Raw genomic sequence first — 5,097 nt, forward strand, 5'->3', positions numbered from 1 at the left:
ACCAGATTTAACTTCATTGTCACCTATTGCCCTGGGGCAAAGAACGTCAAGGCAGAGGCTTTGTCGCGTAGTTTTCCTGTGGAGGGTGATTCGGAAGATCCGGGTCCGATATTGTCTAAAGGCAGCCACGCACTTAATCCAGATCTTGACTTTGCCCTCCGGGGAAGTTGTTTGTTCCTCCTGAATTACGACACAGGGTGTTCAAGGAACATCACCGTACAGTCATTACAGGACACCCTGGGAGCAGATCCACGATCGATCTCATCTCTCGTAGAATCCTGTGGCCAGGGTTGCTAATATGTGTTGAAGGCTATATGTCAGCTTGTAGTACTTGTGCATGTGCTAAGGTGACACACATACTCATACCTTCAGGATCCCTTCTTCTGTTGTCCATTCCGTCCCGACCTTGGACTCACTTATCCATGGATTTTATCACAGATTTGCCTAATTCATCATGAAAAACTGTGATCCTGGTGGTTGTTGATCGCTTCAGTAAGATGTCGCACTTTATAGCATTACCAGGATTACCTAATGGTAAAACCCTCGCCAAGTGTTTGTCGATAACATTGTGAAGTTACATGGTATTTCCCTCTGATGTTGTGTCTGATAGGGGGACGCAGTTTGTTTCTAGATTCTAGAAGGCGTTTTGCACTCACCTGCGGGTACAATTGTCCTTCTCTTCGGCCTTTCATCCTCAGTCGAACGGACAGACTGAACGCACTAATCAGAATCTAGAGACTTATTTGGGAAGTTTTGTCTCAGAGAATCAGAAGGAGTGGTCTTTATTTTTTTCTTCGGCCGAGTTTGCACATATACCCGTAGACAGCGTCCACTGATAAGTTGCAGTTTTTTGGGGCATATGGGTTCCATCCCCAGTTTGGCACATTTTCTGGTACTGAGACTTCTGGTATTCCAGAAGAGGAAAGATTTTCCTCTCCTTTGTCATGTATTTGGCGGAAAATTCAAAATAATTTAAAAAAGATGGGCAACAAGTATAAACGAATGGCTGACAAGAGACGGATGAGTGGTCCGGATCTAAGAGTGGGTGATTGGGTGTGGCTGTCCACAAGAAAGATCAAGTTGAAAGTACCTTCTTGGAAGTTGGGTCCAAGGTTTATTGGTCCATATAAGATCTCCGCCATTAATAACCCGGTAGCCTTTCGTCTCGAACTTCCGCAGGCTTTAAAAATTAATAATGTTTTCCACAAGTCTCTGCTGAAGAGATATGTCAAATTTGTTGAACCGTCCTCCTTGCCTCCAGCTACTGTCATGGTGGACGGTAATGTAGAATTTCAGATCACTAGGATAGTGGACTCCCGAATACTCCGTAGATCCCTCCAGTATCTCATTCACTGGAAGGGCTACGGTCCAGAGGAGAGAATGTGGATTCCAGCGACCGACAGTAATGCCAGGCGCCTAGTGAAAGCCTTTCACAGAATTAATCCCAATAAGGTCAGGAGGTCACCTGTAGAAGGGGGGTTACTGTCACGGTCCCCCCTGTGACTGAGGGTAGAAGATCTGAGAGACTGGCTGCATGTGAGGTTATCTGACAGTCTCTTTGCTTTCATTTGTTTCAGTGATGTTGTTGGTAATGACCACACCTCTGTTCTCAGCTGCAGCTTGTTATCATTACTATTCCTCTATTTAGCCTGGCCTTACACTTCAGGTCATGCGGTTGATATTCTCTGCTTGGAGGTGGAAGTGCTGGTGTGTGGTCCTCTCTGAGTTCCTGCTCATCCATTTTCTATTGAAGATAAGTTTACTTTTCTTTGTATTTTGTTGTTACCTTTTGCTCGTTGTTACTAGGCCTCAGGGAGACGCTGGTTTGTTCATCTGGGAAGGAACCAGTAGTCTCATACCCTGTCACTACTCCCAGGGCATTTCAGGGCTCCTAGGGTTTGGGTTCCGGCTTATGAATCCTCCCACCTTCAGGGTCTATTCATACTGACAGGAGCCAAGGCTAGATTTAGGGTTTCGGTGACCATTTCCCTCTCCCTGGTTAGGAGGTCTAGTCCCTTGTCATTATCTTCCTGTTTACATTCTGGTGTTCCAGGTTCCTGTTGTTTATTCACTTGTTCCTGACTCTTCATGTATTGACCTTGGCTTGACATTGACCACTCCTGATTGCTGCCTGCCCTGACCTCTGGCTTCCCTGACTACTCTCTGCTTCTTGTTCTGGTACCACATCTTGTTTCCGCCTGTCAGCAGTCAACTGCATGGGGGGCGCAACCTGGCAGTTGTCTGCAGTGCAACACCCTCACTTCTAGAGGCTCTGGTGAAGACCGGGCAGCTGCTCAGTTGGTAGAGACATGCTTAGGGTGCAGGGTATGTCAAGGTATGTCTAGTTAAGAGTTACCCAGAAGAGCAACCAGAGAAAGCCACCAAAATGTATGCCATACTTGACGAGCAAAGCATCCCTGGTAAAACCTAGATTCTTTGAGATCTTCGGCAAAAAAGGGAAAACACCCTATACCCTCAACACCTGCTCTGGTCATGTAATGACTTCCAGAAGAAGATTTAGAGGAAACATTGTTGCCTCAATCGGGGGAGATGTACACATACCCTTACCAACATTGATTGAATGTGACCAGTTACCTGATATCAGAGATTCCCACTCCACTGGTGTGGGGACCAGGAAGAATCCTCAGCCATGTCGGAACCTTAGGAGAGAAGTGGACAGGGCCAAGGAAGGCCAGTCAGCTTCTCCCCAAGTGCCAGGCAGCAGGAGAGGGCAGGAGAAGGTTGGGGCCCAGCCTGGTGGATCCAGAGGTGCGCTCGAAGAGGCTTCCAGAAGATGCAGGCCGGTAGGGGTGTCACCAGGAGTATGGCGTCCAGCCAGGGAGTTGAGGGGCTCTGGAGCTAGGGCAGGAAGGATGCAGGGTTCTATCTCGATGCCGAGATTTTTTTTTATCATTTTTTTTATACCTCCTCCTCTCTCTTCTTCATTGCAACTTGCCATCTCAAACCCTTTCCATTTGAGATACTAAAAGTACTCACCTTTCAAAGTTCTAAACTGGCATGACATTGCATTGCCTTTGACAGTCCAATTGTGTAAATCTTATTGAAAATAAGTAATTTTTATTAGCCATGTGTAACCACCATAAAGAAGTACTCTAAACTGTACTCTACCCTAAACTGTTATTTGTAAAATCTTTATATAATGTCTAACACCCAGGGCAGATAGGTAACCCTGAACAGTGAATCCTTTTTTTTGGTAAATATCATCTAATTTATTTTAGCTATTATAAGGTAATAACTATTACAAAGATGAGATGGCAGACCAGAGGATAAAGGGTGAAGGATACTGGAGAATTGGAAAGACGACGTAATTTCCCTACAGCATAAAGAACTTTAAACAAAACATTTCTTTTTTTTAAGACTTCGAGTCAGGTTCACAAGCCTCGTCAATTTTGAAATATATCTGGTCCAGAGACAAAGTCTGATTGCCAAAAAAAATCAAAAGTTAAAGGGGATTTTTTCCTTCAATGTTTGCATTTTGTTTTTATTTTTTGGGGGGGCCTGTTCATATGCTCTCTACGCTACTAATAAATACTTTGAATAATTGTCACGTATTTTACCAGAAAATTATCTTTTACATGGGAATTTCATTTTAAAATATTAATTTTAATTATAATAAATATTTTTATGACACTCAGGATTTTTTCTTTCCATTCAAGAACACATAAAAATATTTTAAATACCAACCACCTATGGCTGGGTCTACACAGACAGCTTAAACGCCTGTGGAAACAAAGTTTTTTAAAAGCCCATCTTTGCAATTCTTTTACATTCCAATGGGCTAATAATGTATGCCATGATGTTACCTTGTTTTCCCTTATTTTCAATAATTTTATCAATCATTGAAAATATAAATGTTAAAAAAGGCAGGAAAACGCGGCATAGTCAAGTCAAGCTTTAAAACTCTTGTAAAAGTGCTTAAAAAAGCAGTAGGAACTTTTACATGGGTTATTGAAACTGTCCATGTAGACCCAGCCTTTGAATAACATAGCAGGTACTGATGAGTTTATTTATGTTCTGATGATTTTTTTGGGTCACTGGTATGACCCCGTTTTAGAAATATTGGTCTTAAGGTGCTAGAAGCCTCCAGCAATGTGCAAAGTAATCCAGGTATTTACTGACTAATAAGCACAACAGTGTGGCTGAACTTTTTTAAACCATTACCATTCTCTACTTGATCACCTCTTCAGTGTTCTTTCACATGCTTTAAAAATAAATATTATTACACAGAATTTATATAATGCCAACATATTACGCAGAGCTTTACAAAGTCTATAGACATGTCACTAACTGTCCCTGAAAGGGGGTCACAACGCCCCTCCTTTAGTCATGTGTCATTATCACAGTCTAAGGTCAATATTGTGGGGAATCCAAATAACCCAAAAGGATGTGTTAGGGTTTTAAAGCATGTTAAATCTCACCAACATTAATCCACTATTCCTTCATACAGAACACTAATATACTGTATGCTAACATGAATTATTCATTAGCTAATCTCTCTGTAAAGAATTCAGTGAATATGTTCTAGCACATACAGCACCGTTTCAATTCATTCCTCTTGTATCTGATAGCTACCAGCCAAACAGGCATACAGTATAAAGTTCAGCTAGTCTCAGACAGGCACCTCACTGTCACACGGTCACAGATCCCTGCAGGTCCAGGGGATCTGTGACTCCTTCAGTGCCACCCATCTTTCACTCCCCTGCTGCCAGCACCAGCTCTGCGAAGGCATCATCTCCTCAGCTCACTTCCTGTTCTAGGTCATGTGACTCCCAGTCAGCTGCACCACTACCTCAGAGTACTAGTGTTTCACAGACGTGCTCCCCTGCTGGTCGAGATGTGAACACCACCAACCTCTAGTCTCCAGGACTCCACTCTGGTGGTAGGATAGTAGGCAGCAGCTCCATTCATCACATAAATTGCCCTTAAAAGGAAATGAAGGGCAACAGGAAGTTGCCTGAACAAGGAGTTACTTTGGCTCTGCTTCCAGGTTCCTGTTTGTTTCTCTCATTCCTGACTCTTCATGTATTGACCTCGGCTTGACCTTGACTTCTCCTGATTGCTGCCTGCCCTGACCTC

The sequence above is a fragment of the Pyxicephalus adspersus genome, chromosome 2 (genome assembly GCF_032062135.1).
Source record: "Pyxicephalus adspersus chromosome 2, UCB_Pads_2.0, whole genome shotgun sequence".
Lineage (NCBI taxonomy): Eukaryota > Metazoa > Chordata > Amphibia > Anura > Pyxicephalidae > Pyxicephalus > Pyxicephalus adspersus.